Here is a 16,166-nt window from a genome sequence, read left to right as displayed (position 1 = left end):
GTGCCAAGAAAAACGCGGGGAGTGTGTGCGGCAGAGTCCACCTCCACCGCCCGTCTTCACGTCTACCTTCTCCTTGCTGTTTCTCTGCAGTTTCTAATTTTTATAATGCGTATGTATTACCTTTGAATGGAACGTTTTAAAAGGCTACTGATACACTTTTTTTTTGAAGTAAAATTAATTATTTTTATTGTGTTTTTAACAAAATGCGCTTCAACAATTGGGTATCGATACCAAAAAAAAAAGCCTTTTATCCATACTTCGCACTACATACAAATATTATCTCAAAACGGATTATAGGTTTAAATGTAAACCATAAATCTATACCAGTTTCAAAAGAAAACATAGGAGGATATTTTTGTGACCCCGGGGTAGGCAAAGATAACACCAAAAGCACAATCCATTAAAAGAAAAACACGATAAAGTAGATTCCATCAAAATTAATAACTAGCGCTGCTCAAGAGCAGGAAGAGATAAGGGCAGGCTGGGGGAAAATAGCCACACATCACACCTGATAAAGGGATTTTATCCAGAATGTACCGAGAACACTCAAGCCAAAAGTAAGAAAAATATTGAACCATTTAAAAACGGAAAAACAATTTTCGTAGACACCTCACCAGAAACGTAAAGCTGGCAAGCGAGCACGCGATGCGACGGTCACCACCGCGGGTCAGCGGGGAAGGGCAGTGAGGGACGCGCACGCCTGTTGGAAAGGGCAGGACCAGGGGCCAGACTCACAGCGGGCGCGGTGGGGAGCCCGGGGCCGCGGGCCGGGACGCACAGCGACGGCCTTAGCACGGCACAGTCGCCGGTGACCCGGGGCCCTCACCCTGGGCGTGCACCCGAGGGCAGTGAAACTTATATTCACGCGAAAACCTGTGCACTACGTTTAAAGCAGCTCTGTTTGTAACAGACCCCCCCCCCCAGAAAACAGCCCGAGTGTCCTCCAGCTGGCGGAGGGGTGAACACACTGTGGCTCGTCCGTGCAGTGGGAGACCGAGCAGTGAGGAGGCCAATGATTCCTGATGGTCACCAGACGGACTCGGCACAGGCGCATCTGGGTGTGAAACAAGCCAGGCTCAAAGGACTGCATGCTCTCCGAGGGCAAAACCGTGGGGACAATAAACGGATCGGGGTCACCGGCGGGGGTGCGGGTTGATCACAGAAGAGCACGGGGGGATTTTCAGGGAACTGTTCCGCAGCTCGACTTTGATGGTAATTACACAACTTTACTCACTTGTCAAAATCTGCAGAACTGTACGCTCTAAGGGATACATTTTACCTTATGTGAATTATACCGTAACAAAAATGGGGAAAAAACTAATTAAGGTGGAGGTGGGTAAAGGGGGGGCCATGGGGGACATCTGTAATAGTGTCGACAATAAATAAAATAGAATCAAAAAAGAGGCAAGGAGTGTCCGAGGCACGTTACGCAGATTAGAGTTATCACGGGCGAGTGGGAAAGGGACCGGTGACAGGTTGCGATGTGCACGAGGGGCTTAGGAGAGGGCGGTTCTCCCCTCCGCGTCCTCGCAGCGCGCACCTCCCTGCTCTTTCTGTCACCTGTGGGGACGTATTCTGCAGCGGGGGACCCCCGGTGCCTGTGGGGGTTCCCTGGGGGTCTGCCCGCAACACCACGCCCTGTCGTCTCTGCCGCTGCTCGCAGGCTGGTCCACACACCAGCTCCTGAGGGCTCGGAGCAGCGCAGAGCTCCTCGGGTGACCTTCTGGGACCACCTTCCAGCCCCCGGTCCTGCCCGTAACTTTTGGTGAATAACTTCTGCCTCCTTCCTCTCCCACAGGGATGTTATAAGAATTCATTAACGCTGCCGAGTGCTTCAAACACCTCTACAAAGTGCTTTCTTGTTACCTTATTGCATTTGATGTCTCGCCAACCTCTTAAAAGATGTAGGCCATGAATATTAAAATCCATCCTGCATATTTTATGTTGTTTTTTATCATGATGAGAGAATAGTAATTTATTGGAGGTTTGTACTTTCCTAAAGGTGGTCTTTGAGGTTCTCCCTCAGTGAGCTTCGTTGCCTCGTCCAGAGCGTGGATAATTGAAGGGTCGAGACAGGAGGCGCCGCATCTGCGTCTTGGGAAAGGGCCGCGAGGGTGAGCTCCGCAACCGGCTCCCCTCCCCACAGCCCTTAAGCGTAAACCACTTTAAGGCAAATGGAGAATATATGGATTTCTTTAAATGAGCCAGGTAGTTCTTATAATGCGTTCTTCAGTCAAATCTGCTCTCCCATTTTGCACTAAATTATGTATTTTTGAGCCTAGCGACTAATAGGAGTTGATTCAGAAGCCCCCGGAGCCCCCCGCGCCTCCCTGTGCGTCTCTCCGTGAGCTCTCCCCGGGGCGGCCCCGCTCCCTGCACTGGGCCTACTGTGTTGCGCTGAGCTTCTCATGTTTCAGGACCCCATCCAGGCCGCCCCCCCCCCGAGAACCTACACAAACAGGATGAACAGGCTTCTCCTGGGCCACCTCCTTGTACCCCGTGCTACATCTTGCAGGTCACGTACAACGCTTCGTGAAACGTAATCATAAGCATTCTTACTTTCCTCGGGTCTATTTTGTTTGCCTTTGGCGTCTGGCTCACACGGCCGCTTGTGTCAGGCATCGTGTTCAGTGACCGCAGCACCGTGAAGCGTGCTTCTCTCCCTGGGAGACGTTTGGTGCCAGGCAGCCCCAGGCTGGTGTGCGTCACCTCGGACCCCCAGCACCTGGTCCCCCCTTCCTCCTGCCTCGCCGCCCTTGGTGCGTGCTTGTTTGCTCAAGGTCACCTATTTCTTCAAGATGGTTTTTGGAGCATTATCAGTCAAGGAGAAGAAAAGGGGATGGCAGGCGGTTTATCCTTTGTATTTAAGGAATTTAGCAGACATGCAACTCTAACCTTCTGCTTACATTTCACCGGCCAGAAATTGGTCAGTGATTCCTTCTAGCTGCAAGGGAGGCTGGGCAATGTAGTGCTGTAGGCGGGTATTTTACCACTTCAAATATCTTATTACTACAGAAAAGGCAAAAATGTGTGTTGATGAGACAGCTAGTCAGGCCCCTCCGCCACAGCGTGACTCTTCTGAGAATAACAAATAAAGAGCCTCCCCTAGAACCAAGGGCTGTAGGTCAGTGCCAACACGGCCGATTGTCCTCACCGATTCATTCACAAGTTAGGAACTATCTAGCAAACAAGTCCAAAAGTGTCGCTTAGCTAAATTAATTAGGTTTACTATTACCGTGGTTCTTACTAAATTTTATAGTCAGTTCTAGTAGCTTTTCTCAGACTAGGATTATTTATTGTGATTATTTGTTCCCAGTTTCCCATCTCTGCAGTGGGGATGAGACTCTGCCTCACACACTGTTACCATGAAGTGGGTAACAATGTAAAATGCTTAGAACAGTTTCAGGCACGTGGTAGGTGCTCACTACAGCAACAGTAATTAAAACTGTGAAACATTCATTGGCAGCCAACCCTGCTTTAGGTTCTCTGGGCAATTCTGTACCTATAACTTGCGTAACCCTCATAACTTGTTGCCAAAATGAAAAAGCCAAGGGGTTGGGATGGCGATTTGGGTAACGGGCACATCGTGGTGTTCTCACCGCAGTCCTAAGTTCTTTACGGGCACCGACTGGTTTGGTCCTTACAACAAGCCCACAGAGCAGGAGCTGCCTCCACACCCCAGGGAGAGAGCTCGGTCTCGGGGGCCATTCTACTTGACCAAGACTGTGCACCCCTGTGCTGCTCTCCCTGGCAGAGGCAGGATGGCGTCGGGATGGTGGCAGGGTAACACCTTGGGTCCCCAACACCACCGTCTGGGCTTGTGCACTTAGCCACACGCCAGCCCTTCTTTTTATGCATTTTCATCTCTTCTCTGTCCATTTGCTAATTGGCTGCTTTCCTCTTTTCATGCTTTGGTATTTTCAAGATTTGTTGAAGTTTTATTTTTTATTTTATTTTATTTTATTTTTTTAAACTATATCTTTATTGATTTCAGAGAGAGGAAAGGAGAGGGAGACAGAGAGAGAGAGAGAGAAACATCAATGATGAGAGAGTCATTGATCGGCCGCCTCCTGCACGCCCCCGACGGGGGATCGAGCCCGCAACCCGGGCCTGTGCCCTGACCGGGAATCGAACCCTGATCGCCTGGATCCTGGGTCGATGCTCAACCGCTGAGCCATGCCCGGCTGGGCAATTTGTTGAAATTTTAAAATCAGAATTAAAATCATTTAAGTATCTCATCCATGTGTGTTGATATATGTAGCCGTGTTTGCGTGCCCTGGGTTGAACTGACAGTTTAAATCAATCGTAATAGCCAAACTGACAGCTCTTCTGTGATGCGTTACAGAGCGTGTTTACAGAAAGGGTTTGGTGACTGTCTCCCCTGGGTGTGCTGTTCTTGCACCAGATGAGACACATAATCCCGGTTAGATTTACTCTCCTCTGAGACTTGCTGGAGAGAGAGTCGGCTTCCATCTTTATGGTAAATCCTTTATGCCTGTTCTTTCTGCATATTAACCCCCAAGATTGATCACCTTGGGCTCCTTTACTTCCCTTCAATATCATTATTTATATAAAATATAACATATCACAACATATATTTATTTTTAAATCATCTGGATGCTTTTCAAGTTTCTCTGTTACTGATCTGTTTATTGTTTATAAGTATATGGACAAATTTATGCCTATTGCCTCCACATCAAACATGTTTCACTTGTTCCATTTTTATGTCATCTTAAAATAAATAATCAATACAACAAAGTCTGTTGAAACTCAGATAGTGAATTTGAATGCTAATTGAACAGTGAGGTCCAGGCGAACACGCTAGGTGCAACTAGGTGTATGTTTGAACACACTGAGTAACAGATTTCACATTTGAAGGATTCCAAATGTCTTTACTTACCAAAGCCCACTGGGAAATAACAAATGTAGTGAGTTTTATTTGGTTTTGAAGCTCTGGGTATGCACTGTCCAAGTTTTGGATTTTTGTATATGGTCTAATTTTTTTTTTAAAGAAAACATTAATTTTAGCATATATTTTGAGTGAATTTTTGGAAAAGTTGTCACAGCAGTATAGAGTTTGCAGAAACATGAACATGCTAGCTTGATCCTGAATGTCACAATATACCTGGGCTATTGCTCTAAAAAAATTAAATGGTTAACGTTATATAGGCTTTAGTTTAGGAAAACTCGGCTTTTATAAATACGTGTAACGCATCCGTCTGTGTGTGTTGGACTAAACCGCTTTCTCACTGTGTGCGGCGGGTGAGGGAGGCCCCTTGGACCAGTTCGAGGCTGTTTGGCAGCCCTTGCGGACGTGACAGTTGTCTCTTTCCCCCAGTGGCATCGCTTTGCTCTGAAAGAAGACAAGGAGCCAACCCAAATAACATCGGCCCCTTTGAAAGGTGGCTGGGAAAGCAGAGAGCTTCTGTGTTCTGAGCACACACACACACACGCCCACATACACACACACACACACACACACACACACTGCGCTTTGCTTTCAGTTGTCACAATTGTTTCTCCTTCACTGTGTTCCACCACCATCCTTGCAGCCAAACATGGTTCATACTGACAGGACGGGAGCTTTGAAACGAAGCCGAGCAGGGCAGGCGCTGAAAAAGAGCTGTGTGTGTGAATGATCACCTGTCATAACACCTTCCTCAATTTTTTTTTTCTAAATTCTCGTGAGAAACACAAGGTTAGAAAGAAAATGGTGGCACTCAGTCTAAGAAATTATGATTTTAGCCAGGAAACTGTAAGAAAGGTGATGAGTTTTGCAGTTGCAAGAGCAGAATCATCATGAAATCTCAAATTGAATGTTAAAAATCATACTATTAAGGGCATTGCTTATATTCTAATATCTCATCCTGTGTGTTTTTTTACAGAATTACTTAGTAAGTTAAAATCACTCCAATACCCAACACTTCTCCAAAAATATCTTGCAAACACCCATTTAATAAGTGATGAAACCGGTGACATTGTTTTCTGAACAGTAGAGTGGACGTGCTTATGTTGCGGGATCTAAAAGTAGCATCAGTTTAGAATCCTGGACGATGTGTTTGCTTAAACAGCTCGCAGTGGGCAGCAGACACTGTCCCTTCTGTTCAGTGGCCACTTCATAGCAGTGGAGCCTAGAGAGAGTTCATACTAACCCTCTGCGTGGATCTGGGCCTGTTCTTGCACCTCAGGTAATGTCTTACTAGGGAGATGGACATTTCTTTTCTGTGGCACCTGCTGTTCTCTAAGCATAAATCCAGGCTGAGATGGGAGAACAGCCCATCAGTCCAGAAGCTGGTTGTAGGCACGCGGATCCCTGTGGTTCACTTACGGCCATCACTGGGATGCTGTGTGGGATGCGGGATGCGGGAGGTGGGATGCTCTCTGTGGTTCCACGGTGCTCAGATGCTGATCCTCTGCATCCTGCAATAGGTGTTTCCCACCCCCTGTTTCATCATAAACCTCTGACCATAGCTGTCTGTCACCTGGGCCTGGACGGGACCCTTTGTGTCACTTACTCCACTTCCTAGTGGATTTTACAATTAATAATAATACATCTTTAGTATTGTCTCAGGTTGTACTAAAATACTCGAGGCTTTCTTATTAGGAGGTTATGACCCATCTCTCGACCAAGGAAGGACTGAAGGCATCAGTGAACTCTTCCCCCACTCTTCCTCTCTCTAGGTCTCTCCAGAATTGAAAAATCCTCAGCCTTTGCTTTAACTGCCTCATTAGCCCCTTGCCTGAGTGTGAAGTCCAGTTTCTCCTATGGTGGACCACTCGCTATTGTCCCAGAGCTTATGTTCTGCTCCTTTTTTCTCTGTGAGCTCAATCATGGATGTTCGACTGCTGTGTCTCCCAGGTCACTGCCTATTTCTCTGTGTTGCCTAATTGGTTGTTAATCCCATTAGTGTTTTGTGTTTAAGATTTTTTTCTCTCTCCATATATTTACTTGGGACTTATCAAGATCCATTTCTCTCCTCACCTTGGTCATATTTTCCTCTACTTCCTTGAGCATACGGAGCATGTTTGCAATGGTAGCTAAATGTTGTTCCCTGCTATTTTTATTGTGTTTGTCATTTCTGAATCTTTTCCAGTTGGTTGATTTTTTTTCTCCTTGTTATGGTTTACAGTCTGCTTCTTTAAACCCCTAGTAGTTTTTTGTTTTGTTTTGTTTTTTCAGTTGGATCCCTGATATTGTACATTTTATGTTGTTAGGTGCTGGATTTTGTTACATTCCCTTAAAGGATGTTAGACTTTATACAGGCAAGCAGGTAAGTCACTTGGGATCAAGCTAATCTTTTTGAGCCTTGCTTTCAAGCTTTATCAGTGGCCCCAAATGGCCATAACTCCAGGCGTCAGTTATCCCCACTGTGACGGCAATACTCTTCTAGTGACTCGACCCGATACCACAGGAGCTATGAGGTCTCTTCACTCTGTTTGGTGGGAATGAAAACTCTTCTCACTTTGTGAGTTTGGGAAATTGTGAACCTTACACGTGCACATATGAATATCCAGTGTTAGATTTAAGGTAACCTCTCTGCATCTCCAGAGCTCTCTCTGTGCAACTCACCTCTCTCGGGCACCCTGTCCTGCAGTTTCCTAGCCTCCCTGAACTCTGCTTTCTGTCTCTCCAGTTCCTCGAGATGTCTAGATTCTGCTCAGGTTCTCTTCCCTGTGCAGTTGTCTCAAACTCTACAGACAATGAGCTGGGACAAACCTTTGTTTGTGTCATTTCCCATTGGCATCCTGCCAATAAGAAAAAAAAGTAAGTCACTGAAACATGAGGGCTTTTAAAAAATGACATATTCCTATATTTTTCTTGGATATACAATATATGTATATCCACGGTCCCCCCCTACATGTAGCCCAGTGTCAAGAAGCAGTTGACTCTCTGATTTTCTAGCTGTTCACAGTGGGAGGGCCGTTCCCATCACAGTCCATCCTTCAGGTGGAGATTTGAAAGTCTCAGGTGTAGTATCCACAACGATTCTATGAGATAGATACTAATATTGTCTTCATTTTATAAATGATGACAGTGACCCTGAGAAAGTTAGATTAACTTTCCCAAGATCATTGACTTGCTGAATGGCAAGGCAGACCTCCAGCCCGGCCCTGTGTGATTTCAAAACCTGTGCAACCCAATAATGTTCCTTCTTATAATATCTCAGTCGGATTTCCAAAGTAATCGGAAGTGTAATCATTCATTAAAAAAATAAGGCGCACCCTGGCCGGCTTGCTCAGTTTTTTGGAACGTTACCTACACTAAGAGGTTGCAGGTTAGATTGTGAGTCAGGGCACTTACCTGGGTTGCAGGTTCGATCCCTGGTTGGGTGCATTGTCTTCTGATAGCCATGTTACTATATTTTTCTTGGAATAACTTGAGCATTACTTTAAAAATGTTATTTAAAATGAAGCATTGATAGCCCAGCCGGGCGTGGCTCAGCGGTTGAATGTCAACTTAGGATCCAGGCGATCGGGGTTCGATTCCCGGTCAGAGCACATGCCCGGGTTGCGGGCTGCAGCCAATCAATGACTCTCTCATCATTGATGTTTCTCTCTCTCTCTGTCCCTCTCCTTTCCTCTCTCTGAAGTCAATAAAGATATATTAAAAATAAAATAAAATAAAAAAAAAAATGAAGCATTGATAGAGAATTCCCTTTTCTATCCATTCTTGCTCTCTCTTCTGTGCACCGCTCCTGCACCACTCGATTCATAAAATATTTAATTATTTTTCAGTGTTAATATGTGTCTATCCACAGAGGTAATTTTATAAATGCCGATTTAAGCCCCTTCTTTTGAAGTTATTTGTGTTGTTTGTTACATGAAGTGGGCAAAGACCTATAAACAGTCTGTTCAAGCCCTGGCTTTGTGACCTGGAATTAATTCTGTAGAGCAGCGATTTTCAAATGGGGCGGTGCAGGAATGTTTAAGATGCGCCATTCCTGACCATTTAGTCAGGGACACCGTCTTCTCTTCCCTTAGACAGCCAAATTAAAAAAATGACAGCAGCCAACAGAACAATGGCCACGCAGTGTGAATGAATAAAAATTATACCCATTTTTTTTCTTAGATCAGCCAAAAATATAGTATATTTTTTTTGGTGTGCTGTAAAATTTTAGTAATTAGTTTACGTGTGCCATGAGATGAGAAAGGTTGGAAATCGCCGCCCTAAAGTAATGGCTTAGAATTGTTCTGTTCGGGGTTCCTGCAGTTGAAGCTAAAACCAGCGAGTCACCTGACGATGATGAAGAGGGGACGGTGCTGAACACAGAGGCTGCTTTTTCGTGAGCATCTCACACACGTCCCCCTGCGCCGTTTCTCAGCAGAGGACTGTGGCGTGACGTGTATCGTCCCCATCTGACAAGTGAGAACGCTTACGCCTGGGAAGGTTAATTAAGTTATCCCGATTAATTAACATCCCAGGCACAGAGCTGGTAACTTCCAGTCTCAATTTAAACCCGTAACTAATGGCTCAGAAGCAAAACCACATTGCTTCGTAGTCTGCTGCATCCCCTCAAAGAATGTGGGGCTCGCACCAAGTAAATAAACGAGGTGGCATTTGCACAAGGCAGAATTGGGCCACCCAGGGCTCGCACAGGTGGATTCGAAAGGAATCGAACACTGGCAGAAATGTTTTACTAAGGAACTAGGTTGCATCTGAACAGCTCCTATGCCCCAAATGGCAGAGCCGCCCCTGCGGCGAATCCCGCCAAAGGGAAGTGGAGGTTTGGGCGGCCTGTTCACGTTTCTGAGTAAATGTATATACTATGTAATTATGAGCCTGCGAACTGTGTCACATGCAGTGATCTATTGACATATATTTGCATTAGTGAGGTTGCGTTTTCATTGCCTGAGGACGGCGACTGTCCGTGACAGTCACCGTGGGGGCCCCGGCTCTTTGCTGAGCATTTTCTGTCATCGCTCAGCAGCCGTGTCAGGTTGAGTTTCAGTCCTTCCCACGTGCGGCCGGCATACTAGTCGAGGAAGCCCGAGGAGACCACCGAATTATAGCAGAAGGCGCACTGGGTTTCCTCCCTGCGCCGTATGGACACAGCACCGTGGGGACTGGGGCTGAGGGTAGGCGGTCGCTGGGGTTCGGACAAGGCTTCCGGTGGCTGATCCGTCAGACGTGGGCTTTCAAATGATGGCTGGATTTTGAGCAGTTTTGTACATTGTGATCGTAGTATCACCTCCCACCTTGGAAGTGGTCGTAGTTGATCCTGATATGAGTTTAGATCTTCAAATAAATCGCTTTGGTGTTATCTCCTTTGTGATCAGAAACGGCACGGCAGTGACCTCAGCAAGGGGCGGGATCGCCCCCTCCGCTGCCACCTCTGTGCCAGCCGTTCATCTTCTCCACCTGGCATGTTGCTGGCGTCCTCTCACCTCCAGACACGCCTCTGGGCTGTGTAGGCCCGCCGCTGACGTAAGGACGAGAGTCGGGGTCAGACACGGACCAGAGTCGGGGTCACACAAGGATGTGGTCAGGACTCTGCTAAGGAAGGTGCGAGTCTGAGTTTGAAAAGTATCTAAACAGTGAATAGTTAAAAGGTAACTTGTTCTTCCTGTTGTCTCGTCCTCCTCTGGGCATCGATACATATAAATTCGATACATATAAAAGCAGCAGCTGCAGCAAGTGTGCCCCTCAAGGTCCCTTAGCAGCTCGGGTCGAAACCCCTGTAGTTTGACTCCTTAGATTTTTTCTTTTTAATTTCAGTTAGGGTAACCGTTTTGGAATAAAAGTGAAAAATTATTTTGGCTTCTTTCATCAACACGTTTCTGTGATTCCTAGAAAGGTAGTCAGTCTACTTTATGAAGTAGATGGAGCTTTCTCATGAAAACTGTGCAGCTGCTGACGTGCCGTGAGCGAGGCGGGTGCCCGGCGAGCCGTCTTCCAGTCACAGCAGAGTTCTTGTCATGGTGACGTGCGCATATTTCTCATATAGGGAGCAGCAATGAACATTTTTAATTGAAACTTACATTTTTCCCCGTGAAAGCAGCTCCGCTGCAGGGACGGGCCCTCGCCCTGGGTTTCAGCTGTGATGGTGCTTGGGAGACCTGGCCGTCGGGCTCGGGTCTTCGCCGCCTCCGGCCCCGTCGGAGCCTCTTCCCGTCCGTTCCCAGTGCCGCCCTCAGCCCTCCTCACCCGCAGCTTTGGTCGGAGCGCGTTGGCTCTAGAGCAGCAGGTCCAAGTCCTTGCCCTTCCCTGCACAGCCTCGAACTCGCACCCCGGGGATCTCTGGCTGCCTTCTGCCTCCATCCGTTCCTGCGCAGACATTCTGGTTAAATGAACCCCGTGTCCTTGCAGTGTCTGGGCCCAGTCGCTCTACCGTCTGTCTTCTGAAACTTCTCCATGGTACCTACTGGCTTTTTAAAAAAATATCTTTATTGATTTCAGAGAGAGGAAGGGAGAGAGAGATAGAAACAGAAACATCAATGATGAGTCACTGATCAGCTGCCTCCTGCACGCCCCCTGCTGGGGATCGAACCCGCATCCCAGGCCTGTGCCCTGACCGGGAATCGAACCCCGATCTCCTGGATCCTAGGTCGATGCTCAACTGCTGAGTTACACCGGCCAGGTGCACCTATTTTATTTTAAAATTAAAATCATAATTTTCTCTTTCAGGTACCAGAAAAAAAAAAGCAGCTCGAGGGCTTGCAGCCTTTACAGACCCAGGGAGAGATTGATAGACACATTAGTTCATCCTTGGACCTTAGTGCAGCTGTTACCCAAATAGCTTTGCTAATTCAGTCCCAAAGCTGGTTCACAACTATGGCAGTCCTGGGGGAAATTGAGTTACTAATATAAGCTGAGATAATAAATGTTGTTTTTCATCGTTTGCCACATTCTTACAGAAACCTGGAAATGCTTCCTGTGAGACAGCGTGAAAGGAAGCCTTTGTACGGCTGAAACCCGTGGCGTGGCTGCTCTGCCGCGCTCTGCTCGGCGCCCGCGACGCGGATTGCTTTGTACGCGCGTTCGCGTCTCTCACCCGGGCACCGCTGCCCTGGCTCCCGTTTACTGTGCGTGATAATGTCTCTCCCTTAAAGTCCCCGCGTGTGTAGTGCCAGAACCTCCTATATTCCCGAAAACCAGTTACTGAGCTGAGCCTATGAACGTTTATCTCACCCCACCGCCCACCTGCCTCAAGACAGAGCATGTCACGGTCGTGGCAACCACCTCGTAACGAACGGATCCCACGGAGCTGGGGTTTTAGGGGAGGGGTGGGTTTCGAAACAGAAGTTACTGTGAATAAAATATAACATTTTTAGGAAAGATATTATAAACTCAGTCACCCAAGAGCAGAGGAGTGTTTTAGACTCTGAGGGAGGGCTACCTACATCATAAACCTTTCAGCACGGTCCTCGCCATGGTCACCACCGTCACCGTCGCCTCGGTCCTCGCCATGGTCACCACCGTCACCGTCGCCTACCTGGCGCGGGTCCACTGTGCGAGGCGCCTGCATACGCCTTTCCTGTTATCCTGTACAACCTGTGATAAATGTGCCATTATCTCCACTTTACAGAGGAAAAATCCAAGTTCAGAAAGGTGGATAAGTGTCCGCGTTTCACACAGCGGGTAGCTGGTAAATCCGTGATTCCCACTTGGCTCTTCCTGGTTCCGTCTGAATTCCGTTCAGTACGAGCTGCGTTTCGGGGGTGTCGTCGCCACAGACGGGGCGGTGCCATTGTCCCGCGCCACAGTGATTCAGCTAAGGACCCGTGTCCCCAGGCGGGGATGCTACTCGAAATATTTGTCCGCTGGTGGTCAGGGGATTGTAACCCGTCAGCGTGGACAGCACAGCCCGTGAGCGTGGAGCCCACCCGAAAGCGGCGTCTGATCACGCTGGTGCACACGCGTTTTTGCCCAGTCCTGGGCCTAGGGCACAGCCCTTTGGAACAGTGTGCAAAATCATGTGGACATGTGGATATTATGGTACATTTTTTTTCCTGTGGGGGAAAAAAAAATCGCTTTCGCTTTGTTTTGTTTTTTACTGGAAAACTTCTGTTCGATGGTGAACTAGATTATTGTTTTGACCAAAAAACATATTTATACGTAGAGAACAGTGTGAAAACACAAGAGAGTGTCTGCCGTGAGAGGAACTGTGCCTGTGGACGGGACTCAGCGGAGGAGGGAAGGGAGGCTGGAGGTGTCAGGCGCCGTGGTTCGGCGTCTCAGGACCAGTCTCGCCGGGGAGGGACCTGCGATGAGGTGGACGGAGCCTGTTTTAGCGACTTGGACTTGGTGCATCCCCGCTCTGCCTCCGAAGTCACCGGGGGGCAGGGGGCGGGGGCGGTTCCCTGCTCCCCAGGCCTGAAACCCCGGAAGCTGACAGGGCCATTTTTTCCCTTCCTTTCATTAGTCGATATTGTTTTCTGTTTCTTTCTTTTAACTTTATCATCTGGCTGTTTTATCTTCCACATAAATAATATTTATGGCAAAACCTTATCCCACATGTCATAAGCACAGTTTTGCCTTTATATATTTATTCTATAAGTTGAGGAGTCCATTTTATAATGTTTTAATAACACTTATAACAGAATTAGAATTAATTGTATTAAGTTCTCTGAATCATTCATCACACCAGGAAACGTTTAATTTTAAACAGTGAGAGATCTGAAAATGAAATCAGCATGTTTAATTTTATCTTATAAAGTGCTCTGCCTCCTGACGACATGGACGCGATGTTCACGTCCTGCTTCCTGCCTGAGATCCGTCCCCAGTTCATGCTTCTGCAGCCTCCTGGCTCCGGTCACCGCTTTCCCTGGGCAGTAACCGCGGAGCACACAGCGCCCACGCGAGGAAGCAGTTGGGCCCTTACCCGCTGCCTGTTCATCCGGTCCCCTGGCCGCCTGGGTTCTGCATTACATGTGTAGCAATATAAAAATCTAACGCTTGTAACACTTTAGCAAATATGTTTCATTGCCAGTTGCAGGCACCCATCTGGATTCCAATCTTTATTTAGTGCAAAGTAACTGTAGTCATGTTACTTTCTCTAATACGCCCCCAAATGTTACAGATTCCAGCAAAACGTTTTCAATTACAAACAAAGTTAAAGCTAACAAACCTTAGCTGGATTAATGACGGTGCGGCAGCGACTGTACAGCCGCCAGTGAATTCTGGCAACGCGCGCGGCATTGTTGCTTTGTGGACTGCGTAGCCTCTGCTCTCACATCCGTTCGTTTTACGGACACCTTTGGTTGGCAGCTATGTAACGTTACCCTCTGGATGGCTTGGGAAAGGTAAGTGGGTATTTTAAGGCCTCCGTTTACTTTTTAAGTTAATTAGGGCCTGTGGAAAGGCACCGAAGTTGCCTTTTAAACGTTGTCTGGAGACAGCTTTTCTCATCAGGACACTCCTAGCACAACTGGAACAGCAACGTGATTGCAGCCTCGCCTGGAGCTGGGTGTGAGAGGGCCGAGTCGGCTGCCTGGATCACACGTGCTCTGCGTTTGCCTTCTTCCCTCAGCCCCCCCCCCCCCCCCCCCCCCCCGCTTTCTGCCAAGTACCGTGATCTGGGTGCTGCTCTCCTGCCTCCAGAACCTGTCGCCTCGATGCTGTATCTTTGGCAAGTCTAGTCTAGTCCATCTCCATGCTGCAGTCTCCTGAAAACACTAACGTGTGCAGGGCAGGTGAAAGGACCCCTCCAGGTGTGTCCTGCGCTGACTTACTACCACCCGCTTCATATACTCATCTACTCATTCAGCGTATTTACATCCCTTAGCTGGGAGGTGTGGAGGGTGCATCACACCTTAGCCAGGTGGCGACCCCATTAGACGACAAGCTCCCGTCAGGCTGCGTGACTGTGACCCTCCCTGAAGTCCCGGATCTCTCCAGACCTGCCTGATGCAGAACATTTACAGGCAGCGAGGGGAGAGTTAGGGCCCTTCTTCTGTACCCGCTTGAGCCCCGCCTCTCTCTTTCCCTCTCAAAGCCTTGTCTGCTTGTGTTTATGGTCTAAAGTGGTTTTTATGTCATCATGAGTCATAGCTGCCTCCCTCGGGCGCCTACGTTTTTAACGCGCTGTTCAGTGACCGCCCTGTAGGGTTCGCTCCAACGTGCTTCCCGGAGTTCAAATTCCGCCTTCTGGCCCGTTACCCTGTGAACTTATCGGCTAAATGAGGCAAAAGTGAACTGAAATCCTTGTGCGACTGAACATTGTGTTGAGTTTGTCCGTGTGGATTTTGAATGAGAATTTTCAAAAATGGCGTAAAAAAGCAGGTCTTGTTTTAAGAAGCCCTACTAAGTATTCACACGCGAGCGCTCCCACTCCGTGACGTTGCTGTTCCACAGCAAGTCCCGCCGTGAGCAACAGACCAGGCCGTGATTTTCCACATGAAGGTCCCTGGTCGCTGAGAATGTCACCACAACACTCAGCATAGCGTCGGGTGTATAAACAGAACTTGAATGGTAAGTGCTGCTCGATAGATGCAAATATTATTCAAGTTCTCACATCACTTATTCAGATTTCCCGACATGGAAATATGCCGAGTGTCAGTACAATATGTTTGGAGATGGGAAGTATTGTGGGTGTCGAATTGAGATAAACAATTTGGCCTTAAAACCGGAAAACGGGCTGAGCTTCGTGGGCCTCTGACAACGTCTGGGCTGGTGACCCCCCGGCTGACTTTAGCAGCTCCTCTGGCTCTGCCTGGAGCGCGGACTCTGCCGCACGCACGTGGGAGGGAGACTTTGGGCTCAACAGCTGGGGTGGGATTGTCCCGAGTCCCGGGGGGCGCCGGCGCGAGCAGCTAGTGTGACGCGTGCAGCGTCCGGAGGCCCGAGCGCTGACAAGTGATCTTTAAGCTTAGCCAGCAGGTTTCAGGTTCCTTCCCTCCTTCCCTCCAGCAAAAACAGTTTTCCACCTATGTTTTTTTGAAAAATTGTGAAACTATAGGGAAATTGACTCGTACAGCATACATAGATTCATAGATTCATAGATTCGCCATTTCTTTATATTTCGACACATTTGCCGCCTTTCTCTCACACACACGCTGGTACATCTCGTAACCCGAACGCACACGTCACGAGATGCGCGGTGTGGGTGCGTGCGCACGCTCCTGGTCGATCTGTTTGAAAGTGAGTTGTGGGTATCGTCCCACCTCCACCCTGATATTTCAGCGTGTATCTCTCGAGTACAGAGTCATTCCCGCCCGTGACGCCG

At 48.0% G+C, this 16,166-nt stretch overlaps 1 protein-coding gene across 1 annotated transcript in view; it reads left to right on the top strand.

Annotated features, from left to right (window-relative positions):
• The window catches only part of PRKN (parkin RBR E3 ubiquitin protein ligase), a 613,811-nt gene that overhangs the window by 273,939 nt on the left and 323,706 nt on the right, over nt 1-16,166 (top strand). The gene's annotated exons all lie outside the window — the stretch shown is intronic.

This window comes from Miniopterus natalensis, chromosome 5 (genome assembly GCF_054644295.1).
Source record: "Miniopterus natalensis isolate mMinNat1 chromosome 5, mMinNat1.hap1, whole genome shotgun sequence".
Classification (NCBI taxonomy): domain Eukaryota; kingdom Metazoa; phylum Chordata; class Mammalia; order Chiroptera; family Miniopteridae; genus Miniopterus; species Miniopterus natalensis.
This window is presented reverse-complemented; position numbering and strand designations above follow the sequence as displayed.